Raw genomic sequence first — 27058 nt, 5'->3', positions numbered from 1 at the left:
TCTGTGTGTTGTGCTTGTCTGGAAAAAAGTATGAAATGCAGGTGTCAAAACAGACTTGGGGTTACCTGTGTTTTAGGTTTTCCCCTGGCGCCCAGGTAGGTGCACCCACACATGTGACATACCGTTTTCATCAGGACACCTGTGGGAACGCGGTACAGTAGGCCATGTGGTGTTGGCGGCGTGTTTTGATGGGTGAGCTGAGTGAAATGTGCAGAAAATGCTTTTTTTCCCCCACTTTTCAGACTTTGCGGGGGTGTCTGGGTAATAAATTCTGCGCCGATTTGCGCAAATCATTCCTCTGCGGATTCCCACGGGTGTCCTCTTTTCGGAAATGCATGGGGTTCCCTGTTTTCCTTGGTGGCTTGGACACCCGAGGCCCATTTCTGTATGTTGTGCTTGTCTGGAGAAAGTGTGAAATTCAGGTGTCAAAACAGACTTGGGGTTACCTGTTTTTTAGGCTTTCCCCTTGGCGCCCAGGTAGGTGCACCCACACATGTGAGGTACCGTTTTCATTGGGCACCTGTGGGAATGCGGGACAGTAGGCCATGTGTTGTTGGCGGCGTGTTTCGATGGGTGAGCCGAGTGAAATGTGCGGAAAATGCATTTTCTTCCTACATTTCGGACTTTGCAGAGCTATGTGAGTAATAAATCCTGGGCCGATTAGCGCAAATCATACCTCTGCGGATTCGCACGGGTGTCCTCTTTTCAGAAATGCATGGGGTTCCCTATTTTCCATGGTGGCTTGGACACTCGAGGCCCATATCTGTATGTTGTGCTTGTCTGGAGAAAGTGTGAAATTCAGGTGTCAACACAGACTTGGTGTTACCTGTATTTTAGGCTTTCCCCTTGGCGCACAGGTAGGTACGGCCACACATGTGATGTACCGTTTTCATCGCGACACCTGTCGGAACGCGATACGGTAGGCCATGTGTTGTTGGAGGCGTGTTTCGATGGGTGAGCCGAGTGAAATGTGCACAAAATGCTTTTTTCCCCCACTTTTCGGACTTTGTGGGGGTGTCTGAGTAATACATCTTGGGCCGATTTGCGCAACTCATACCTCTGCCCATTCCCACAGGTGTCCTCTTTTCGGAAATGCATGGGGTTCCCTGTTTTCCTTGGTGGCTTGGACACCCGAGGCCCATTTCTGTATGTTGTGCCTGTCTGGAGAAAGTGTGAAATTCAGTGTCAAAACAGACTTGGGGTTACCTGTGTTTTAGGCTTACCCCTTGGCGCCCAGGTAGGTGCACCCATACATGTGAGGTACCGATTTCATCAGGACACCTGTGGGAACATGGGACGGTAGGCCATGTGTTGTTGGCAGCGTGTTTCGATGGTTGAGCCGTGTGAAATGTGCAGAAAATGTTTTTTTTCCCACTTATCGGACTTTGCGGGGGTGTCTGGGTAATAAATTCTAGGCCGATTTGCGCAAATCATACCTCTGCGGATTGCCACGGGTGTCCTCTTTTCCGAAATGCATAGGGTTCCCTGTTTTCCTTGGTGGCTTGGACACCCGAGGCCCATTTCTGTATGTTGTGCTTGTCTGGAGAAAGTGTGAAATTCAGGTGTCAAAACAGACTTGGGGGTACCTGTGTTTTAGGCTTTCCCCTTGGCGCCCTGGTATATGCACCCACACATGTGAGGTACCGTTTTCATTGGAACACATGTGGGAATGTGGGGCGGTAGGCCATGTTTTGTTGGCAGCGTGTTTCGATGGTTGAGCCGAGTGAAATGTGCAGAAAAGGCTTTTTTTCCCCACTTTTCGGACTTTGTGGGGGTGTCTGGGTAATAAATTCTAGGCCGATTTGCGCATATCATACCTCTGCGGATTCCCACGGGTGTACTCTTTTCGGAAATGCATGGGGTTCCCTGTTTTCCTTGGTGGCTTGGAGACCCGAGGCCCATATCTGTATGTTGTGCTTGTCTGGAGAAAGTGTGAAATTCAGGTGTCAACACAGACTTGGGGTTACCTGTGTTTTAGGATTTCCCCTTGGCGCCCAGGTAGGTACACCCACACATGTGATGTACCATTTTTATCGGGACACCTGTAGGAATGCGGGACGGTAGGCCATGTTTTCTTGGCGGTGTGTTTCGATGGGTGAGCCGAGTGAAATGTGCGGAAAATGTGTTTTTTTCCCACATTTCGGACTTTGCGGTGGTGTCTGGGTAATAAATTCTGGGCCGATTTGCGCAAATCATACCTCTGCGGATTCCCACGGGTGTACTCTTTTCGGAAATGCATGGGGTTCCCTGTTTTCCTTGGTGGCTTGGACACCCGAGGCCCATATCTGTATGTTGTGCTTGTCTGGAAAAAGTGTGAAATTGCGGTGTCAATACAGACTTGGGGTTACCTGTGTTTTAGGCTTTCCCCTTGGCGCCCAGGTAGGTGCACCCAAACACGTGAGGTACCGTTTTCATCGAGACACCTGTGGGAACGTGGGACGGTAGGCCATGTGTTGTTGGCGGCGTGTTTCGATGGGTGAGCCGAGTGAAATGTGCGGAAAATGTGTTTTTTTTCCACATTTCAGACTTTGCGGGGGTGTCTGGGTAATAAATTCCGCGCCGATTTGCGCAAATCATAACTATGCGGATTCCCACGGGTGTCCTCTTTTCGGAAATGCATGGGGTTCCCTGTTTTCCTTGATGGCTTGGACACCCGAGACCCATATCTGTATGTTGTGCTTGTCTGGAGAAAGTGTGAAATTCAGGTGTCAAAACAGACTTGGGGTTACCTGTGTTTTAGGCTTTCCCATTGGCGCCCAGGTAGGTGCACCCACACATGTCAGGTACCATTTTTATCAGGACACCTGTAGGAATGCGGGACGGTAGGCCATGTTTTCTTGGCGGTGTGTTTCGATGGGTGAGCCGAGTGAAATGTGCGGAAAATGTGTTTTTTTTCCCACATTTCGGACTTTGCGGTGGTGTCTGGGTAATAAATTCTGGGCCGATTTGCGCAAATCATACCTCTGCGGATTCCCACGGGTGTACTCTTTTCGGAAATGCATGGGGTTCCCTGTTTTCCTTGGTGGCTTGGACACCCGAGGCCCATATCTGTATGTTGTGCTTGTCTGGAGAAAGTGTGAAATTCAGGTGTCAACACAGACTTGGGGTTACCTGTGTTTTAGGATTTCCCCTTGGCGCCCAGGTAGGTACACCCACACATGTGATGTACCATTTTTATCGGGACACCTGTAGGAATGCGGGACGGTAGGCCATGTTTTCTTGGCGGTGTGTTTCGATGGGTGAGCCGAGTGAAATGTGCGGAAAATGTGTTTTTTTCCCACATTTCGGACTTTGCGGTGGTGTCTGGGTAATAAATTCTGGGCCGATTTGCGCAAAACATACCTCTGCGGATTCCCACGGGTGTACTCTTTTCGGAAATGCATGGGGTTCCCTGTTTTCCTTGGTGGCTTGGACACCCGAGGCCCATATCTGTATGTTGTGCTTGTCTGGAGAAAGTGTGAAATTCAGGTGTCAAAACAGACTTGGGGTTACCTGTGTTTTAGGATTTCCCCTTGGCGCCCTGGTAGGTACACCCACACATGTGATGTACCGTTTTCATCGGGACACCTGTGGGCACGCGGGAAGGTAGGCCATGTGTTGTTGGCAGCATGTTTCGATGGTCGAGCCGAGTGAAATGTGCGCAAAATGCATTTTTGTTCCTACATTTCGGACGTTGCGGGGGTTTCTGAGTAATACATTCTGGGCCGATTTGCGCAAATCATACCTCTGCGGATTCCCACAGGTATCCACTTTTTGAAAATGCATGGGGTTCCCTGTTTTCCTTGGTGGCCTGGACACTCGAGGCCCATTTCTGTATGTTGTGCTTGTCTGGAGAAATTGTGAAATTCAGGTGTCAAAACAGACTTGGGGTTACCTGTGTTTTAGGCTTTCCCTTTGGCGCCCAAGTAGGTGCACCCACACATGTGAGGTACCGTTTTCATCGGGACACGTGTGGGAACGTGGGACGGTAAGCCATATGGTGTTGGTGGCATGTTTCGATGGGTGAGCCGAGTGAAATGTGCGGAAAATGCATTTTTTTCCTACATTCCGGACGTTGCGGGGGTTTCTGAGTAATACATTCTGGGCCGATTTGCGCAAATCATACCTCTGCGGATTCCCACAGGTATCCACTTTTTGGAAATGCATGGGGTTCCCTGTTTTCCTTGGTGGCTTGGACACCCGAGGCCCCTTTGTGTGTGTTGTTCTTGTCTGGAAAAAAGTATGAAATGCAGGTGTCAAAACAGACTTGGGGTTACCTGTGTTTTAGGTTTTCCCCTGGCGCCCAGGTATGTGCACACACACATGTGAGGTACAGTTTTTATCAGGACACCTGTGGGAACGCAGGACAGTAGGTCATGTGGTGTTGGCGGCGTGTTTTGATGGGTGAGCTGAGTGAAATGTGCGGAAAATGCATTTTTTTTCCTACATTTCGGACTTTGCGGGGGTGTCTGGGTAATACATTCTGGGCCGATTTGCGCAAATCATACCTCTGCGGATTCCAACCGGCGTCCTCCTTTCGGAAATGCATGGGGTTTCCTGTTTTGCTTGGTGGCTTGGACACCCGAGGTCCATATCTGTATGTTGTGCTTATCTGGAGAAATTGTGAAATTCAGGTGTCAAAACAGACTTGGGGTTACCTGTGTTTTAGGCTTTCCCCTTGGCGCCCAGGTAGGTGCACCCACACATGTGAGATACCGTTTTCATTGAGACAACTGTGGGAACATGGGACGGTAGGCCATGTTTTCTTGGCGGTGTGTTTCGATGGGTGAGCCGAGTGAAATGTGCGGAAAATGTGTTTTTTTTCCCACATTTCGGACTTTGCGGTGGTGTCTGGGTAATAAATTCTGGGCCGATTTGCGCAAATCATACCTCTGCGGATTCCCACGGGTGTACTCTTTTCGGAAATGCATGGGGTTCCCTGTTTTCCTTGGTGGCTTGGACACCCGAGGCCCATATCTGTATGTTGTGCTTGTCTGGAGAAAGTGTGAAATTCAGGTGTCAACACAGACTTGGGGTTACCTGTGTTTTAGGATTTCCCCTTGGCGCCCAGGTAGGTACACCCACACATGTGATGTACCATTTTTATCGGGACACCTGTAGGAATGCGGGACGGTAGGCCATGTTTTCTTGGCGATGTGTTTCGATGGGTGAGCCGAGTGAAATGTGCGGAAAATGTGTTTTTTTCCCACATTTCGGACTTTGCGGTGGTGTCTGGGTAATAAATTCTGGGCCGAATTGCGCAAATCATACCTCTGCGGATTCCCACGGGTGTACTCTTTTCGGAAATGCATGGGGTTCCCTGTTTTCCTTGGTGGCTTGGACACCCGAGGCCCATATCTGTATGTTGTGCTTGTCTGGAGAAAGTGTGAAATTCAGGTGTCAACACAGACTTGGGGTTACCTGTGTTTTAGGATTTCCCCTTGGCGCCCAGGTAGGTACACCCACACATGTGATGTACCGTTTTCATCGGGACACCTGTGGGCACGCGGGACGGTAGGCCATGTGTTGTTGGCGGCATGTTTCGATGGGTGAGCCGAGTGAAATGTGCGGAAAATGCATTTTTTTCCTACATTTCGGACGTTGCGGGGGTGTCTGAGTAATACATTCTGGGCCGATTTGCGCAAATCATACCTCTGCGGATTCCCACAGGTATCCACTTTTTGGAAATGCATGGGGTTCCCTGTTTTGCTTGGTGGCTTGGACACCCGAGGCCCATTTCTGTGTGTTGTTCTTGTCTGGAAAAAAGTATGAAATGCAGGTGTCAAAACAGACTTGGGGTTACCTGTGTTTTAGGCTTTCCCCTTGGCGCCCAGGTAGGTGCACCCACACATGTGAGGTACCATTTTTATCGGGACACCTGTAGGAATGCGGGACGGTAGGCCATGTGTTGTTGGCAGCGTGTTTCGATGGGTGAGCTGAGTGAAATATGCGGAAAATGCATTTTCTTTCCTACATTTCGGACTTTGCGGGGGTGTCTGAGTAATTAATTCTGGGCCGATTTGCGCAAATCCTACCTCTGTGGATGCCCACGGGTGTCCTCTTTTTGGAAATGCATGGAGTTCCCTGTTTTCCTTGGTGGCTTGGACACCCGAGGCCCATATCTGTATGTTGTGCTTGTCTGGAAAAAGTGTGAAATTGCGGTGTCAATACAGACTTGGGGTTACCTGTGTTTTAGGCTTTCCCCTTGGCGCCCAGGTAGGTGCACCCAAACACGTGAGGCACCGTTTTCATCGAGACACCTGTGGGAACGTGGGACGGTAGGCCATGTGTTGTTGGCGGCGTGTTTCGATGGGTGAGCCGAGTGAAATGTGCGGAAAATGTGTTTTTTTCCCACATTTCAGACTTTGCGGGGGTGTCTGGGTAATAAATTCTGCGCCGATTTGCGCAAATCATAACTATGCGGATTCCCACGGGTGTCCTCTTTTCGGAAATGCATGGGGTTCCCTGTTTTCCTTGGTGGCTTGGACACCCGAGACCCATATCTGTATGTTGTGCTTGTCTGGAGAAAGTGTGAAATTCAGGTGTCAAAACAGACTTGGGGTTACCTGTGTTTTAGGCTTTCCCATTGGCGCCCAGGTAGGTGCACCCACACATGTCAGGTACCATTTTTATCAGGACACCTGTAGGAATGCGGGACGGTAGGCCATGTTTTCTTGGCGGTGTGTTTCGATGGGTGAGCCGAGTGAAATGTGCGGAAAATGTGTTTTTTTTCCCACATTTCGGACTTTGCGGTGGTGTCTGGGTAATAAATTCTGGGCCGATTTGCGGAAATCATACCTCTGCGGATTCCCACGGGTGTACTCTTTACGGAAATGCATGGGGTTCCCTGTTTTCCTTGGTGGCTTGGACACCCGAGGCCCATATCTGTATGTTGTGCTTGTCTGGAGAAAGTGTGAAATTCAGGTGTCAACACAGACTTGGGGTTACCTGTGTTTTAGGATTTCCCCTTGGCGCCCAGGTAGGTACACCCACACATGTGATGTACCATTTTTATCGGGACACCTGTAGGAATGCGGGACGGTAGGCCATGTTTTCTTGGCGGTGTGTTTCGATGGGTGAGCCGAGTGAAATGTGCGGAAAATGTGTTTTTTTCCCACATTTCGGACTTTGCGGTGGTGTCTGGGTAATAAATTCTGGGCCGATTTGCGCAAATCATACCTCTGCGGATTCCCACGGGTGTACTCTTTTCGGAAATGCATGGGGTTCCCTGTTTTCCTTGGTGGCTTGGACACCCGAGGCCCATATCTGTATGTTGTGCTTGTCTGGAGAAAGTGTGAAATTCAGGTGTCAACACAGACTTGGGGTTACCTGTGTTTTAGGATTTCCCCTTGGCGCCCAGGTAGGTACACCCACACATGTGATGTACCGTTTTCATCGGGACACCTGTGGGCACGCGGGACGGTAGGCCATGTGTTGTTGGCGGCATGTTTCGATGGGTGAGCCGAGTGAAATGTGCGCAAAATGCATTTTTGTTCCTACATTTCGGACGTTGCTGGGGTTTCTGAGTAATAAATTCTGGGCCGATTTGCGCAAATCATACCTCTGCGGATTCCCACAGGTATCCACTTTATGGAAATGCATGGGGTTCCCTGTTTTCCTTGGTGGCCTGGACACTCGAGGCCCATTTCTGTATGTTGTGCTTGTCTGGAGAAATTGTGAAATTCAGGTGTCAAAACAGACTTGGGGTTATCTGTGTTTTAGGCTTTCCCTTTGGCGCCCAAGTAGGTGCACCCACACATGTGAGGTACCGTTTTCATCGGGACACGTGTGGGAACGTGGGACGGTAAGCCATATGGTGTTGGCGGCATGTTTCGATGGGTGAACCGAGTGAAATGTGCGGAAAATGCATTTTTTTCCTACATTTCGGACGTTGCGTGTGTGTCTGAGTAATACATTCTGGGCCGATTTGCGCAAATCATACCTCTGCGGATTCCCACAGTTATCCACTTTTCGGAAATGCATGGGGTTCCCTGTTTTCCTTGGTGGCTTGGACACCCGAGGCCCATTTCTGTGTGTTGTGCTTGTCTGGAAAAAAGTATGAAATGCAGGTGTCAAAACAGACTTGGGGTTACCTGTGTTTTAGGTTTTCCCCTGGCGCCCAGGTAGGTGCACCCACACATGTGACGTACCGTTTTCATCAGGACACATGTGGGAACGCGGTACAGTAGGCCATGTGGTGTTGGCGGCGTGTTTTGATGGGTGAGCTGAGTGAAATGTGCAGAAAATGCTTTTTTTCCCCCCACTTTTCAGACTTTGCGGGGGTGTCTGGGTAATAAATTCTGCGCCGATTTGCGCAAATCATTCCTCTGCGGATTCCCATGGGTGTCCTCTTTTCGGAAATGAATGGGGTTCCCTGTTTTCCTTGGTGGCTTGGACACCCGAGGCCCATTTCTGTATGTTGTGCTTGTCTGGAGAAAGTGTGAAATTCAGGTGTCAAAACAGACTTGGGGTTACCTGTGTTTTAGGCTTTCCCCTTGGCGCCCAGGTAGGTGCACCCACACATGTGAGGTACCGTTTTCATTGGGCACCTGTGGGAATGCGGGTCAGTAGGCCATGTGTTGTTGGCGGCGTGTTTCGATGGGTGAGCCGAGTGAAATGTGCGGAATATGCATTTTTTTCCTACATTTCGGACTTTGCAGAGCTATGTGAGTAATAAATCCTGGGCCGATTAGCGCAAATCATACCTCTGCGGATTCGCACGGGTGTCCTCTTTTCGGAAATGCATGGGGTTCCCTGTTTTCCTTGGTGGCTTGGACACTCGAGGCCCATATCTGTATGTTGTGCTTGTCTGGAGAAAGTGTGAAATTCAGGTGTCAACACAGACTTGGTGTTACCTGTATTTTAGGCTTTCCCCTTGGCGCACAGGTAGGTACGGCCACACATGTGATGTACCGTTTTCATCGCGACACCTGTCGGAACGCGATACGGTAGTCCATGTGTTGTTGGAGGCGTGTTTCGATGGGTGAGCCGAGTGAAATGTGCACAAAATGCTTTTTTCCCCCACTTTTCGGACTTTGCGGGGGTGTCTGGGTAATACATTCTGGGCTGATTTGCGCAAATCATACCTCTGCAGATTCCCACGGGTGTCCTCTTTTCGGACATGCATGGGGTTCCCTGTTTTCCTTAGTGGCTTGGACACTCGAGGCCCATATCTGTATGTTGTGCTTGTCTGGAGAAAGTGTGAAATTCAGGCGTCAACACAGACTTGGGGTTACCTGTGTTTTAGGCTTTCCCCTTGGCGCCCAGGTAGGTGCATGTTAGGCAGAAACCTGTGCAGTTCCCTTGGGGAACACTGCAAAAGATTTAAGACTACAGGTATAGCAGTAAACCCACTTGGTAGCAGTCCGCACCACCCAGATTTACCTGGTAGCTGTGGCTGAGCAGTCAGACTTCCCTCAAGAAGAGTTAGGCAGTATGCAAAGTATACACAATATGTACCCAGACACAATAGTACAAGCAAACACTGACCAGAGCTTGGTTTCAAAAGTATATAGTTATTTATTTATAAAACACACATAAGTTGAAATCACTCTAGCAAAATATAGTAAAAACACTTCAAACACAGTTATAATGAAAGCAGTTCCAACCCTTACTCCTATCTAGACAACTCTAAGTTAACACCACATAATTAAAACAGAGGTGAGCGCTTAACGTTAGATGACACTCTAGTAGGTTCAAGAAAGGGGTAAAAAGAAACAGGAATGGGTTAAACACACCACTCTAAGGTCCAGAAAACTTGCAATAGACTCAAAGAAGCACAAAGTCCCAGGTGAGCAAAAGTCACTAGGCAGGGCCCACTCTTAGAGTAGCCGGAGCGAAAATGTGCCCAAGATCACACTGTTGTTAAGGATTCAAAGTCTTGCAAAGAGTTAGAAAGAGTTTAGAGTGGCTTAAAAAGTTTAGCCAGGGTGTCCCAGGCACTCCCAGGTTCGAAAGCCGGGGGCTAAATCTACCCCGTACAGTCGGTAGCAAGGGAAGCCAGGCGGAACACGGTACCTTAAGCGGAAAGGATCCTCCAGCGGTGGCAGTTGTTCCAGGCAGTGGCAGCAAGGCTCGACGTCGGTCAAGGGAGAAGAAGTTCTCGCAGAAGAGCAGAAGAAGAAGGTCGTTGCACTGCCCGGGAAGAAACCAGCCGCGGAGTCCTCCGGTCAAAGGGTTGTACCGACTTTCGTGGTTGGGGTAAAAGTGGTGGGGTTCCGGTTGCCGGGGTGCTTGGCACTGGCAAGGCGGCCACGAGATACCTCGAGAAGCGAAAAGAAGGCGAAAACTGGTTGTCCCCACCAGTCAAGGGAAGGAGCCACTCCGTTAAGAGTTCTCCTCGGTCGTCGGGAAAAGTGGTGAGACGGTTCAGCAGGGCTCCACCGGGTGGTGTCGTCGAAGCAGGTCGGCTCAGCTCTTCCCTCGTCGGATTCTTGGTCCTGTGGCGACTTCTGAAGTTCCAGTCCCCAAAGCCCTGCTTTTATGCAGCAAACCCCCATTCACCCAGCCTAGCTGTCACTCAAACATGCTAAGTGGTGAGCCGACCGGCTCACCACTTGGGCCAATCAGGACGGAGTGCGACTTGAGTTACCAAGGTAACTCAGTCCAGGGTGCCTAAATCCCCCTCCACCCCTCCTAAGTACCCCAGACAGAGTGGCACCACTTTGGAGGGCTTCTGTGGGGAAGCCCGCCAAAAGTGGGACAAAGGGCTCCACTTTGGGTCAGAGTTACAGAGGCGAACACCAACGCCATTTTAGCATCAAGTTTTGGCAAAAAGTCCCAACCGGAGTTATAAAAATAAATATATAAACCGGCGGTATGTTTAAGGCTACCGTAAATAAATAATTAAATGTGTTAGCCTAAAACAATGGGAAATCCCATAGGAAAATATTCGCGGTCGAATATAAAACGTAGTTTCCACTGCCACCAGCCAAAACTCGATCAGGGGGGACGGAGACGTGCCCCCTCGACTAACAGACCCTGGGGCAATCGAATTGCCCCAGCCAGTACGTCCACAATATGATGGTTTGTACTGGTTCTGTTCAGGATCCAAGACTAGCAAAGTCTTTTGGTGACTTTACATGCCCTGGGAGACAGTAGTCAGTCCCAGGGTATGGAGTCTATGTTGGGGAGTCCCTAGGACACCCCTGGGTCACGGCACAGAGGGTGCTGTGTAACCCACATCACAAAAATACATGAGGCCCTATGGGGTAAAAGACCCCATAGCCCATTCAACACAAGGTTTAACCAAGAAAACACACTTCAACATGTCCAAGAGTGAGGGTAAAAGAGTCTCACTCTTGGCAGGAGAAAAAAAGAAACCCCAGAAATCCAGCAAAGCTGCTGGGGGACTCACTAGGTAGGGAAATTCAGCCTAAACAGAGAATTCTCCCTAACACTCGCCCCCCCCAGACTAAGGGACAGGAGGATTTAATCCACTCCTGGATGAACCTCATACCTCTAGTCGATGATATACATCCTAGAGAGTCCATCAGCATTTTGATGGTGACACCCTGACCTGTGCTCAATGGTGAAATCAAACCCTTGCAGGCAGATTGACCATCTCAATAGTTTTGGATTTTCCCCTTTCATTTGCATTAACCATCTCAAGGGTTGGTGGTCAGTCTGGATAACAAAAGTAGAACCATACAAGTATGGCCTAAACTTCTTCAGTGCCCACACAATAGCAAAGCATTCTCTTTCGATAGTTGCCCACCTTGTCTCAGGATCCTTCAGTTTCCTACTGATGAAGCAAATGGGGTGCTCCCTACCCTTCTCATCCAGTTGGCTTAGAACTGCACCTATACCTACATTGGAAGCATCAGTTTGTACAATGAAAGGTTGGTGGTAGTCAGGAGCTCTCAATACTGGAGCTTGGCAAAGAGCTCTCTTCAGTTTTTCAAAGGCCTGATTGCACTCCTCATTCCATTTTACCTTTTTAGGGAATTTGGGAGAGGAGATTACATTCAGTGGAGAAGCTATGGTCCCATAGTTCTCAATGAAATTCCTGTAATATCCAGTGAGGCCTAGAAAAGCTCTCACTTGGGTTTGAGTAGTTGGTGTTGTCCAATTTTGCACAGCTTCAATCTTGCTGGGCAAAGGCCTTATTTCTCCACCTCCTACCTCATGTCCAAGGTAGACCACTTTACTTTGACCAATCTGGCACTTACTGGCTTTGATTGTCAAATGGGCCTGTTCCAGAGCCTGCAACACATGTCCTAGGTGGTTCACATGTTCTTCCCAGGAGTGGCTGAAGACTGCAATGTCATCCAAGTATGCCATGCAGAAATCTTCCATCCCAGCCAGAACTTGGTTCACCATCCTTTGGAATGTGGCAGGTGCATTTTTTAGTCCAAAAGGCATGACCTTAAACTGGTACAAGCCAACTGGGGTTGAAAATGCAGTTTTCTCCTTGGCATGGTCTGTCAGGGCTATTTGCCAATAGCCTGACGTCAGGTCAAATGTGCTGAGGTACTTGGCTGCACCAAGTTTATCCACCAACTCATCTGTCCTGGGCAAAGGGTGGGCATCAGTCTTGGTGACTGCATTTAGAGCTCTATATTCCACACAGAATCTCAAGTCTTTGGATCCTGCCTTTGGTACTAACACAACTGGGCTAGACCAGGGACTAGTAGAGGGCTCTATTACCCCGAGATCAAGCATCTTCTTGACCTCTCCTTTGATGTGGGCTCTGATATGTTCTGACATTCTGTATCCTCTGCTTTTGACTGGCAGACAGTCACCAGTGAGTATCTCATGCTGGCCCCAAGGGGTCAAGCCTGGTGACAGTGAGAACAGGGAGGCAAACTGATTTAACATAGATTTGCACTCCTCTTGTTGCTCAGGTGTCAGGTCTGAAGAGAGATTGACTCCTTCAACTTTTTCATCTAAAGGCACACCTCTGAGGAGATCAGGGAGAGATTCACTCTCTTCCTCCTCTGCAGCTGAAGCTAGAAGCAAGGCTCCTACATCAGGTCTGGAGATGTATGCTTTTAGTCGGTTGGTGTGGAAGACTCTAGGAGCTTCCCTGGGTCTGCCCAGATCCACCAGATAGTTGACCTCTCCAAGTTTTCCCACAACCTTGAAGGGTCCCATCCATTTGTCTTGCAAGGCCCTCTGCCTTGTTGGGAGCATAACTAGAACTAGCTGGTCTTGAGTAACTTCAACCATGTTAGCCTTCTGGTCGTGCCAATGTTTGACCAGGGCTTGACCAGCTTTCAAGTTGTCACTTGCTTCTGCCATCATGTGTGACATTCTCCTCCGGAGACCTATCACATAGTCAGTCACTCTGACTGGCTTGAGGGGAGGAGCACCTTCCAATCCCTCCTTAATCAGGGCCAATGGACCTCTGACGGGATGGCCATAGAGAAGCTCAAAGGGAGAATAACCTACTCCCTCCTGAGGGACTTCTCTATAAGCAAAGAGAAGGCATGGCAGTAGAAGGTCCCACTTTTTCTTAAGGGGTTCTTCTAAAGCACCTATCATGCTCTTCATGGTTCTGTTAAACCTTTCAACCAACCCGTTTGTCTGAGGGTGGTATGCGGTTGAGAACTTGTAGGTAACTCCACAGGTTTTCCACATGGCTTTCATGTAGTGGGACATAAAGTTTGACCCCCTGTCAGAGATTACCTCCTTAGGAAACCCAACCCTGGTAAAAATACCAAGGAGGGCCTTAGCCACAGCCGGAGCTGTAACAGTCCTCATAGGAATTGCCTCAGGGTACCTAGTAGCATGGTCTACTACAACAAGTATAAACCTGTTGCCTGAGGAGGTTGGAGGATCAAGGGGACCAACAATGTCAATCCCTACCCTCTCAAATGGGACTTCCACAACTGGGAGAGGCACTAAAGGTGCCACATTCTTGGAACCAACCTTACCAGAAGTCTGGCAGGTATGGCAGCTCTTACAATATCTATCTACTTCAGCCCCCATCTTTGGCCAATAAAAGTAGAGTGAGAGCCTTTCCTTGGTCTTCTTGAAACTCAAGTGACCAGCCAAAGGTATCTCATGGGCTAGTTGTAAGAACTGTTGTCTGTTCTCTTGTGGGACTACAAGGCGTTTGTAGTCTCCAGGTTCAGACTCAGTGGGCTCACTGTAGAAGAGGCCATCTTCCCAGTGCAACCTATACTTCCCAGGCTCTTGCCCATCAGCTTGAGAAGCTGCCTGGTGGCGGAGACCTTCCAGAGTTGGACATTCTCTTTGCCCCTTACGAAAAGCTGCCCTGCTAGGCCCACCTTCTGCCAGTAAAGACTGCAGCTCAGGATGGTCCTCAGGGTCCAAATCTCCAATAAGGTTGGGGCCTCCTTCTAGCTCTTCCTCAGAGTCTAGCTCAACCACACAGGGTTGTACCTCCCTCTCAGCCTCAGCTGGAGGTGGAGTTACAGGTGTAACTTTGGACAACCTAGGGGAAGTCCTTGTTGGAAGCACTGGAGTGCTTGCTGCTGGCTTTTTCCTAGGAGTCTTGGGTTGCCCCTTTGCTCCTGATCTGGTAGTTACTGCAGTAAGTTGCTCCAGTGGGAGAGGAGTGATTTCTGTCATCATCTCCTGAGATAACCCTCTCAGGGTTTTCTCTCTTGCAGGTTTTGTGAGTTCCTGGAACCTTTTGCTAGGAGGTCTGGGGGTATGAGATACAACTCCAAGAGCTTTGAGGTCATTACCCAACAGAACCCTACCTGGCACTTCACATTGTACACTGACAGGTATTTTTACAGCCATATCATTACATTGGATGAGAACTGGTAACTGGGGACACATCTGCACAGGCCCACCAGCTAACTTGGTGAGGCATTTGGGTGCCTTAGCAACATCCTCTGCCTTGAAAAATGATTCATCCACCACAGTTATGCTGGCTCCAGTGTCCCTAATGGCAGGAGTCTCCTGACCATTCACCTGGACACTGTCCTTATAATACTCTTTAGTATTATCTGGGATAGAGTTATAGACATCTAAATTCTGTTGTTCCCACAACCCCAGAGAGACTAAAGAAACACTAGCTGAGACTCCAGTGGGTTCATCAGCTAGTAATAGAAAGTTTCCACTTGCCATATGTACTTCCTCTTCTGGAGCGAAGGCTAAGGAGGCAAGCTGGACCCCGGAAGGTTTACCCTTACATCTGGGATCTCCTTTCACATGGTCAGTAGCCTTACAAACAAAGCATGAGCCAAAGGCTCGCTGGAATGGAGGCTTGTTCTGACCTCCTTCTGGTCTGGGACCAGGAGGTACACTAGCCTGATTTGGTTTCCCCTGTGGCTTACCCTTATAGTTTTGTTTGGGGCCCTCTTTGGAATTTGTAGTATTAGAATTCTCTTTGGAGTCCTTTTTAGACTGTTTCTCCCCATCCTTCTTCTGAGTTACCCCAGAATCCCTGTGAGTGGCCCTGTTGGCCACCCACAAGTCAGCAGCCTTAGCTAGTTTCCGGGAATCCAATTCCCTGGAATCAGCCAAGTGTTGTCTGAGCTCAGGAGAGCAGGCATCATAAATAGTCTCCAACATAAACAAATTCTTCATACCTTCATAAGTGTTCACCTTGTAACCCTTAATCCATCCCTCTAAGTTTTTCAAACATTCATTCACCCAGGTAGCCCAAGGGGTACCATCATGCTTTTTGAGGCTCCTAAACCTCTTAAGATACTGGGAAGGGGTTTTCCCAAACCTAGCTATCAAAGCTAGTTTCACACATTCATAGTCCTTCCTATCCTCCTCCCCCATCTCCATTACCACATCAGTTGCAACAGGGGGAAGCCTAGAGAACAACCAGGTGAGCAAGTCATTTCCTGTGATGTTCTGGAGCCCATGATTATATTCAAACAGAGACAACCAATCCAACACATCCAACTTAGGCTCATACATACCAACCAATTCTTTAGGCATCCGGGGTCTTTTAGGACTGGAACTTCTAGAGGAGCCAGAGAGAGAAGCATTCTCAACAGATAATTTCTTCATTTCTAAGTCATACTTGAGCTCCATTTCCCTTAGCCTTAGTTCTTTGTCAGTTTGAGCATTAAGTTTCTTATACTCCAATTCTAGCTTCGTTTTCTCCAGTTCAAAGTACTGAGGACTAAATGTGGGACCTGGTAAAGGTCCAGTAGGTACAGCAGGTAGAGCAGGCAGAGGCCTAGGGGGGACAGTTACAACAGCCTCACCCTCCTCTTCTGACTCTTCCTCAGAATCATCAACATTTTGCTCCATGTTAACTTCAATACTGTCATCTACAGTTGCTGGAGTGGTAGGTTCCTCTGAACCATCACCCAGACTTTGGTTAGCCAACAATCTTTCAATCAGCTCCATTTTCTTGCCCTTAGTCAGGAGATCCTTATGTTTACAGAGCACTCTTAAACAATCAGCAGTTTTGGCTGCAAGGGACTCTTGACTATAGCTTTCTATAACTGACATGTTAGAGGATTACTTTTTACAGTGCTAAGCTTTGTGGTTAGTTGCACTAAGGTATCTAAAGCACAATAAAATGTATACTCAATACAAATCCCACCGCTGTACACCAGTGTTAGGCAGAAACCTGTGCAGTTCCCTTGGGGAACACTGCAAAAGATTTAAGACTACAGGTATAGCAGTAAACCCAATTGGTAGCAGCCTGCACCACCCAGATTTACCTGGTAGCTGTGGCTGAGCAGTCAGACTTCCCTCAAGAAGAGTTAGGCAGTATGCAAAGTATACACAATATGTACCCAGACACAATAGTACAAGCAAACACTGACCAGAGCTTGGTTTCAAAAGTATATAGTTATTTATTTATAAAACACACATAAGTTGAAATCACTCTAGCAAAATATAGTAAAAACACTTCAAACACAGTTATAATGAGAGCAGTTCCAACCCTTACTCCTATCTAGACAACTCTAAGTTAACACCACATAATTAAAACAGAGGTGAGCGCTTAACGTTAGATGACACTCTAGTAGGTTCAAGAAAGGGGTAAAAAGAAACAGGAATGGGTTAAACACACCACTCTAAGGTCCAGAACACTTGCAATAGACTCAAAGGAGCACAAAGTCCCAGGTGAGCAAAAGTCACTAGGCAGGGCCCACTCTTAGAGTAGCCGGAGCGAAAATGTGCCCAAGATCACACTGTTGTTAAGGATTCAAAGTCTTGCAAAGAGTTAGAAAGAGTTTAGAGTGGCTTAAAAAGTTTAGCCAGGGTGTCCCAGGCACTCCCAGGTTCGAAAGCCGGGGGCTAAATCTACCCCGTACAGTCGGTAGCAAGGGAAGCCAGGCGGAACACGGTACCTTAAGCGGAAAGGATCCTCCAGCGGTGGCAGTTGTTCCAGGCAGTGGCAGCAAGGCTCGACGTCGGTCAAGGGAGAAGAAGTTCTCGCAGAAGAAGAAGGTCGTTGCACTGCCCGGGAAGAAACCAGCCGCGGAGTCCTCCGGTCAAAGGGTTGTACCGACTTTCGTGGTTGGGGTAAAAGTGGTGGGGTTCCGGTTGCCGGGGTGCTTGGCACTGGCAAGGCGGCCACGAGATACCTCGAGAAGCGAAAAGAAGGCGAAAACTGGTTGTCCCCACCAGTCAAGGGAAGGAGCCACTCCGTTAAGAGTTCTCCTCGGTCGTCGGGAAAAGTGGTGAGACGGTTCAGCAGGGCTCCACCGGGTGGTGTCGTCGAAGCAGGTCGGCTCAGCTCTTCCCTCGTCGGATTCTTGGTCCTGTGGCGACTTCTGAAGTTCCAGTCCCCAAAGCCCTGCTTTTATGCAGCAAACCCCCATTCACCCAGCCTAGCTGTCACTCAAACATGCTAAGTGGTGAGCCGACCGGCTCACCACTTGGGCCAATCAGGACGGAGTGCGACTTGAGTTACCAAGGTAACTCAGTCCAGGGTGCCTAAATCCCCCTCCACCCCTCCTAAGTACCCCAGACAGAGTGGCACCACTTTGGAGGGCTTCTGTGGGGAAGCCCGCCAAAAGTGGGACAAAGGGCTCCACTTTGGGTCAGAGTTACAGAGGCGAACACCAACGCCATTTTAGCATCAAGTTTTGGCAAAAAGTCCCAACCGGAGTTATAAAAATAAATATATAAACCGGCGGTATGTTTAAGGCTACCGTAAATAAATAATTAAATGTGTTAGCCTAAAACAATGGGAAATCCCATAGGAAAATATTCGCGGTCGAATATAAAACGTAGTTTCCACTGCCACCAGCCAAAACTCGATCAGGGGGGACGGAGACGTGCCCCCTCGACTAACAGACCCTGGGGCAATCGAATTGCCCCAGCCAGTACGTCCACAATATGATGGTTTGTACTGGTTCTGTTCAGGATCCAAGACTAGCAAAGTCTTTTGGTGACTTTACATGCCCTGGGAGACAGTAGTCAGTCCCAGGGTATGGAGTCTATGTTGGGGAGTCCCTAGGACACCCCTGGGTCACGGCACAGAGGGTGCTGTGTAACCCACATCACAAAAATACATGAGGCCCTATGGGGTAAAAGATCCCATAGCCCATTCAACACAAGGTTTAACCAAGAAAACACACTTCAACATGTCCAAGAGTGAGGGTAAAAGAGTCTCACTCTTGGCAGGAGAAAAAAAGAAACCCCAGAAATCCAGCAAAGCTGCTGGGGGACTCACTAGGTAGGGAAATTCAGCCTAAACAGAGAATTCTCCCTAACAGTGCACCCACACATGTGAGGTACCGTTTTCATTGGGACACCTGTGGTAACACGGGACGGTAGGCCATCTGTTGTTGGCAGCGTGTTTCGATGGGTGAGCCGAGTGAAATGTGCAGAAAATGTGTTTTTTTCCTACATTTCGGACTTTGCAGGGGTGTCTGAGTAATACATCTTGGGCCGATTTGAGCAACTCATACCTCTGCCCATTCCCACAGGTGTCCTCTTTTCGGAAATGCATGGGGTTCCCTGTTTTCCTTGGTGGCTTGGACACCCGAGGCCCATTTCTGTATGTTGTGCCTGTCTGGAGAAAGTGTGAAATTCAGTGTCAAAACAGACTTGGGGTTACCTGTGTTTTAGGCTTACCCCTTGGCGCCCAGGTAGGTGCACCCATACATGTGTGGTACCGATTTCATCAGGACACCCGTGGGAACAGGGGACGGTAGGCCATGTGTTGTTGGCAGCGTGTTTCGATGGGTGAGCCGAGTGAAATGTGCAGAAAATGCTTTTTTTTCCCCACTTTTCGGTCTTTGCGGGGGTGTCTGGGTAATACATTCTGGGCTGATTTGCGCAAATCATACCTCTGCGGATTCCCACGGGTGTCCTCTTTTCGGACATGCATGGAGTTCCCTGTTTTCCTTGGTGGCTTGGACACTCGAGGCCCATTTCTGTATGTTGTGCTTGTCTGGAGAAAGTGTGAAATTCAAGTGTCAATACAGACTTTGGGTTTACCTGTGTTTTAGGCTTACCCCTTGGCACCCAGGTAGGTGCACCCATACATGTGAGGTACCTTTTTCATCAGGGCACCTGTGGGAACATGGGACGGTAGGCCATGTGTTGTTGGCAGCGTGTTTCGATGGTTGAGCCGTGTGAAATGTGCAGAAAATGTTTTTTTTCACACTTTTTGGACTTTGCGGGGGTGTCTGGGTAATACATTCGGGGCCGATTTGCGCAAATCATACCTCTGCGGATTGCCACGGGTGTCCTCTTTTCCAAAATGCATAGGGTTCCCTGTTTTCCTTGGTGGCTTGGACACCCGAGGCCCATTTCTGTATGTTGTGCTTGTCTGGAGAAAGTGTGAAATTCCGGTGTCAAAACAGACTTGGGGTTACCTGTGTTTTAGGCTTTCCCCTTGGCGCCCACGTATGTGCACCCACATATGTGAGGTACCGTTTTCATTGGAACACATGTGGGAATTTGGGACGGCAGACCATGTGTTATTGGCAGCGTGTTTCGATGGTTGAGCCGTGTGAAATGTGCAGAAAATGTTTTTTTTCCCACTTATCTGACTTTGCGGGGGTGTCTGGGTAATAAATTTGGGGCCGATTTGCGCAAATCATACCTCTGCGGATTGCCACGGGTGTCCTCTTTTCCGAAATGCATAGGGATCCCTGTTTTCCTTGGTGGCTTGGACACCCGAGGCCCATTTCTGTATGTTGTGCTTGTCTGGAGAAAGTGTGAAATTCAGGTGTCAAAACAGACTTGGGGGTACCTGTGTTTTAGGCTTTCCCCTTGGCGCCCTGGTATATGCACCCACACATGTGAGGTACCGTTTTCATTGGGACACATGTGGGAATGTGGGGCGGTAGGCCATGTGTTGTTGGCGGGGTGTTTCGATGGGTGAGCCGAGTGAAATGTGCAGAAAAGGCTTTTTTTCCCCCACTTTTCGGACTTTGCGGGGGTGTCTGGGTAATAAATTTGGGGCCGATTTGCGCAAATCATACCTCTGCGGATTGCCACGGGTGTCCTCTTTTCCGAAATGCATAGGGTTCCCTGTTTTCCTTGGTGGCTTGGACACCCGAGGCCCATTTTTGTATGTTGTGCTTGTCTGGAGAAAGTGTGAAATTCAGGTGTCAAAACAGACTTGGGGTTACCTCTGTTTTAGGCTTTCCGCTTGGCGCCCAGGTACGTGCACCCACATATGTGAAGTACCGTTTTCATTGGGACACATGTGGGAATGTGGGACAGTAGGCCATGTGTTGTTGGCAGCATGTTTCGATGGGTGAGCCGAGTGAAATGTGCAGAAAATGCGTTTTTTTCCCACATTTCGGACTTTGCGGGGGTGTCTGGGTAATAAATTCTAGGCCGATTTGCGCAAATCATACCTCTGCAGATTCCCACAAGTGTCCTCTTTTCGGAAATGCATGGGGTTCCCTGTTTTCCTTGGTGGCTTGGACACCCGAGGCCCATTTCTGTATGTTGTGCTTGTCTGGAGAAAGGGTGAAATTAGTGTCAAAACAGACTTGGGGTTACCTGTGTTTTAGGCTTACCCCTTGGCGCCCAGGTAGCTGCACCCATACATGTGAGGTACCGTTTTCATCAGGGCACCTGTGGGAACATGGGACGGTAGGCCATGTGTTGTTGGCAGCGTGTTTCGATGGTTGAGCCGTGTGAAATGTGCAGAAAATGTTTTTTTTCACACTTTTCGGACTTTGCTGGGGTGTCTGGGTAATAGATTCAGGTCCGATTTGCGCAAATCATACCTCTGCGGATTGCCACGGGTGTCCTCTTTTCCGAAATGCATAGGGTTCCCTGTTTTCCTTGGTGGCTTGGACACCCGAGGCCCATTTCTGTATGTTGTGCTTGTCTGGAGAAAGTGTGAAATTCCGGTGTCAAAACAGACTTGGGGTTACCTGTGTTTTAGGCTTTCCCCTTGGTGCCCTGGTACGTGCACCCACACATGTGAGGTACCGTTTTCATTGGGACACATGTGGGAATGTGGGACGGTAGGCCATGTGTTGTTGGCAGCGTGTTTCGATGGGTGAGCCGAGTGAAATGTGCAGAAAATGCTTTTTTTTCCCCACTTTTCGGTCTTTGCGGGGGTGTCTGGGTAATACATTCTGGGCTGATTTGCGCAAATCATACCTCTGCGGATTCCCACGGGTGTCCTCTTTTCGGACATGCATGGAGTTCCCTGTTTTCCTTGGTGGCTTGGACACTCGAGGCCCATTTCTGTATGTTGTGCTTGTCTGGAGAAAGTGTGAAATTCAAGTGTCAATACAGACTTTGGGTTTACCTGTGTTTTAGGCTTACCCCTTGGCACCCAGGTAGGTGCACCCATACATGTGAGGTACCTTTTTCATCAGGGCACCTGTGGGAACATGGGACGGTAGGCCATGTGTTGTTGGCAGCGTGTTTCGATGGTTGAGCCGTGTGAAATGTGCAGAAAATGTTTTTTTTCACACTTTTTGGACTTTGCGGGGGTGTCTGGGTAATACATTCGGGGCCGATTTGCGCAAATCATACCTCTGCGGATTGCCACGGGTGTCCTCTTTTCCAAAATGCATAGGGTTCCCTGTTTTCCTTGGTGGCTTGGACACCCGAGGCCCATTTCTGTATGTTGTGCTTGTCTGGAGAAAGTGTGAAATTCCGGTGTCAAAACAGACTTGGGGTTACCTGTGTTTTAGGCTTTCCCCTTGGCGCCCACGTATGTGCACCCACATATGTGAGGTACCGTTTTCATTGGAACACATGTGGGAATTTGGGACGGCAGACCATGTGTTATTGGCAGCGTGTTTCGATGGGTGAGCCGAGTGAAATGTGCAGAAAATGCTTTTTTTCCCCACATTTCGGACTTTGCGGGGGTTTCTGGGTAATAAATTCTGGGCCGATTTGCGCAAATCATACCTCTGCAGATTCCCACGAGTGTCCTCTTTTCGGAAATGCATGGGGTTCCCTGTTTTCCTTGGTGGCTTGGACACCCGAGGCCCATTTCTGTATGTTGTGCTTGTCTGTAGAAACTGTGAAATTCAGGTGTCAAAACAGACTTGGGGTTACCTGTGTTTTAGGCTTTCCCCTTGGCGCCCAGGTGGGTACACCCACACATGTGATGAACCGTTTTCCTCGGGACACCTCTGGGAATGCGGGACGGTAGGCCATGTGTTGTTGGCGGTGTGTTTCGATGGGTGAGCCGAGTGAAATGTGCAGAAAATGCTTTTTTCCCCCCACTTTTCGGACTTTGCGGGGATGTCTGGGTAATAAATTTGGGGCTGATTTGCGCAAATCATACCTCTGCGGATTGCCACAGGTGTCCTCTTTTCCGAAATGCATAGGGTTCCCTGTTTTCCTTGGTGGCTTGGACACCCGAGGCCCATTTTTGTATGTTGTGCTTGTCTGGAGAAAGTGTGAAATTCAGGTGTCAAAACAGACTTGGGGTTACCTGTGTTTTAGGCTTTCCCCTTGGCGCCCACGTATGTGCACCCACATATGTGAGGTACCGTTTTCATTGGAACACATGTGGGAATTTGGGACGGCAGACCATGTGTTGTTGGCAGCGTGTTTCGATGGGTGAGCCGAGTGAAATGTGCAGAAAATGCTTTTTTTCCCACATTTCGGACTTTGCGGGGGTTTCTGGGTAATAAATCCTGGGCCGATTTGCGCAAATCATACCTCTGCAGATTCCCACGAGTATCCTCTTTTTGGAAATGCATGGGCTTCCCTGTTTTCCTTGGTGGCTTGGACACCCGAGGCCCATTTCTGTATGTTGTGCTTGTCTGGAAAAAAGTATGAAATGCAGGTGTCAAAACAGACTTGGGGTTACCTGTGTTTTAGGTTTTCCCCTGGCGCCCAAGTAGGTGCACCCACACATGTGAGGTACAGTTTTTATCAGGACACCTGTGGGAACGCAGGACAGTAGGCCATGTGGTGTTGGCGGCGTGTTTTGATGGGTGAGCCGAGTGAAATGTGCGGAAAATGAATTTTTTTTCCCACATTTCGGACTTTGCGGGGGTGTCTGGGTAATACATTCTGGGCCGATTCACGCAAATCATACCTCTGCGGATTCCCACGAGTGTCCTCTTTTCGGAAATGCATGGGGTTCCCTGTTTTCCTTGGTGGCCTGGACACTCGAGGCCCATTTCTGTATGTTGTGCTTGTCTGGAGAAATTGTGAAATTCAGGTGGCAAAACAGACTTGGGGTTACCTGTGTTTTAGGTTTTCCCCTGGCGCCCAGGTAGGTGCACCCACACATGTGAGGTACCGTTTTCATCAGGACACCTGTGGGAACGCGGGACAGTAGGCCATGTGGTGTTGGCGGCGTGTTTTGATGGGTGAGCTGAGTGGAATGTGCAGAAAATGCTTTTTTTTCCCCCCCACTTTTCGGACTTTGCGGGGGTGTCTGGGTAATACATTCTGGGCTGATTTGCGCAAATCATACCTCTGCAGATTCCCACGGGTGTCCTCTTTTCGGACATGCATGGGGTTCCCTGTTTTCCTTGGTGGCTTGGACACTCGAGGCCCATATCTGTATGTTGTGCTTGTCTGGAGAAAGTGTGAAATTCAGGCGTCAAAACAGACTTGGGGTTACCTGTGTTTTAGGCTTTCCCCTTGGTTCCCAGGTAGGTGCACCCACACATGTGAGGTACCGTTTTCATTGGGACACCTGTGGTAACACGGGACGGTAGGCCATCTGTTGTTGGCAGCGTGTTTCAATGGGTGAGCCGAGTGAAATGTGCAGAAAATGTGTTTTTTTCCTACATTTCGGACTTTGCAGGGGTGTCTGAGTAATACATCTTGGGCCGATTTGCGCAACTCATACCTCTGCCGATTCCCACAGGTGTCCTCTTTTCAGAAATGCATGGGGTTCCCTGTTTTCCTTGGTGGCTTGGACACCCGAGGCCCATTTCTGTATGTTGTGCTTGTCTGGAGAAAGTGTGAAATTCAAGTGTCAAAACAGACTTGGGGTTACCTGTGTTTTAGGCTTACCCCTTGGCGCCCAGGTAGGTGCACCCATACATGTGAGGTACCGTTTTCATCAGGACACCTGTGGGAACATGGGACGGTAGGCCATGTGTTGTTGGCAGCATGTTTCGATGGTTGAGCCATGTGAAATGTGCAGAAAATGTTTTTTTTTCCCACTTTTCGGACTTTGCGGGGGTGTCTGGGTAATAAATTCGGGGCCGATTTGCGCAAATCATACCTCTGCGGATTGCCACGAGTGTCCTCTTTTCCGAAATGCATGGGGTTCCCTGTTTTCCTTGGTGGCTTGGACACCCGAGGCCCATTTCTGTATGTTGTGCTTGTCTGGAGAACGTGTGAAATTCAGGTGTCAAAACAGACTTGGGGTTACCTGTGTTTTAGGCTTTCCCCTTTTCGCCCTGGTACGTGCACCCACACATGTGAGGTACCGTTTTCATTGGGACACATGTGGGAATGTGGGACGGTAGGCCATGTGTTGTTGGCAGCGTGTTTCGATGGTTGAGCCGAGTGAAATGTGCAGAAAAGGCTTTTTTTCCCCACTTTTCGGACTTTGTGGGGGTGTCTGGGTAATAAATTCTAGGCCGATTTGCGCAAATACTACCTCTGCAGATTCCCACGAGTGTCCTCTTTTCGGACATGCATGGGGTTCCCTGTTTTCCTTAGTGGCTTGGACACTCGAGGCCCATATCTGTATGTTGTGCTTGTCTGGAGAAAGTGTGAAATTCAGGTGTCAACACAGACTTGGGGTTACCTGTGTTTTAGGCTTTCCCCTTAGCGCCCAGGTGGGTACACCCACACATGTGATGTACCGTTTTCCTCGGGACACCTGTGGGAATGCGGGACGGTAGGCCATGTGTTGTTGGCGGCGTGTTTCGATGGGTGAGCCGAGTGAAATGTGCAGAAAATGCTTTTTTTTCCCCCACTTTTCGGACTTTGCGGGGGTGTCTGGGTAATACATTTGGGGCCGATTTGTGCAAATCATACCTCTGCGGATTGCCACGGGTGCCCTCTTTTCCGAAATGCATAGGGTTCCCTGTTTTCCTTGGTGGCTTGGACACCCGAGGCCCATTTTTGTATGTTGTGCTTGTCTGGAGAAAGTGTGAAATTCAGGTGTCAAAACAGACTTGGGGTTACCTCTGTTTTAGGCTTTCCCCTTGGCGCCCAGGTACGTGCACCCACATATGTGAGGTACCGTTTTCATTGGGACACATGTGGGAATGTGGGACAGTAGGCCATGTGTTGTTGGCAGCATGTTTCGATGGGTGAGCCGAGTGAAATGTGCAGAAAATGCGTTTTTTTCCCACATTTCGGACTTTGCAGGGGTGTCTGGGTAATAAATTCTAGGCCGATTTGCGTAAATCATACCTCTGCAGATTCCCACGAGTGTCCTCTTTTTGGAAATGCATGGGGTTCCCTGTTTTGCTTGGTGGCTTGGACACCCGAGGCCCATTTCTGTATGTTGTGCTTGTCTGGAGAAAGTGTGAAATTCAAGTGTCAAAACAGACTTGGGGTTACCTGTGTTTTAGGCTTACCCCAGGTAGGTGCACCCATACATGTGAGGTACCGTTTTCATCAGGACACCTGTGGGAACATGGGACGGTAGGCCATGTGTTGTTGGCAGCGTGTTTCGATGGGTGAGCCGAGTGAAATGTGCAGAAAATGCTTTTTTTTCCCCACTTTTCGGACTTTGCGGGGGTGTCTGAGTAATACATTCTGGGCTGATTTGCGCAAATCATACCTCTGCGGATTGCCATGGGTGTCCTCTTTTCGGACATGCATGGGGTTCCCTGTTTTCCTTGGTGGCTTGGACACTCGACGCCCATATCTGTATGTTGTGCTTGTCTGGAGAAAGTGTGAAATTCAGGTGTCAAAACAGACTTGGGGTTAACTGTGTTTTAGGCTTTCCCCTTGGTGCCCAGGTGGGTACACCCACACATGTGATGTACCGTTTTCCTCGGGACACCTGTGGGAATGCGGGACGGTAGGCCATATGGTGTTGGCGGCATGTTTCGATGGGTGAGCCGAGTGAAATGTGCGGAAAATGCATTTTTTTCCTACATTTCGGACGTTGCGTGGGTGTCTGAGTAATACATTCTGGGCCGATTTGCGCAAATCATACCTCTGCGGATTCCCACAGTTATCCTCTTTTTGGAAATGCATGGGCTTCCCTGTTTTCCTTGGTGGCTTGGACACCCGAGGCCCATTTCTGTATGTTGTGCTTGTCTGGAAAAAAGTATGAAATGCAGGTGTCAAAACAGACTTGGGGTTACCTGTGTTTTAGGTTTTCCCCTGGCGCCAAAGTAGGTGCACCCACACATGTGAGGTACAGTTTTTATCAGGACACCTGTGGGAACGCAGGACAGTAGGCCATGTGGTGTTGGCGGCGTGTTTTGATGGGTGAGCCGAGTGAAATGTGCGGAAAATGAATTTTTTTTCCCACATTTCGGACTTTGCGGGGGTGTCTGGGTAATACATTCTGGGCCGATTCACGCAAATCATACCTCTGCGGATTCCCACGAGTGTCCTCTTTTCGGAAATGCATGGGGTTCCCTGTTTTCCTTGGTGGCCTGGACACTCGAGGCCCATTTCTGTATGTTGTGCTTGTCTGGAGAAATTGTGAAATTCAGGTGGCAAAACAGACTTGGGGTTACCTGTGTTTTAGGTTTTCCCCTGGCGCCCAGGTAGGTGCACCCACACATGTGAGGTACCGTTTTCATCAGGACACCTGTGGGAACGCGGGACAGTAGGCCATGTGGTGTTGGCGGCGTGTTTT

At 49.1% G+C, this 27058-nt stretch overlaps 1 protein-coding gene across 1 annotated transcript in view; it reads left to right on the top strand.

The window, feature by feature from the left end:
- The window catches only part of ADCY10 (adenylate cyclase 10), a 1140628-nt gene that overhangs the window by 911422 nt on the left and 202148 nt on the right, over nt 1-27058 (top strand). The window lies entirely within an intron of this gene.

The sequence above is a fragment of the Ambystoma mexicanum genome, chromosome 9 (genome assembly GCF_040938575.1).
Source record: "Ambystoma mexicanum isolate Mex_15411 chromosome 9, UKY_AmexF1_1, whole genome shotgun sequence".
Classification (NCBI taxonomy): domain Eukaryota; kingdom Metazoa; phylum Chordata; class Amphibia; order Caudata; family Ambystomatidae; genus Ambystoma; species Ambystoma mexicanum.
The sequence above is the reverse complement of the archived record's forward strand: the minus strand, read 5'-3'. Positions and strand labels throughout refer to the sequence as shown.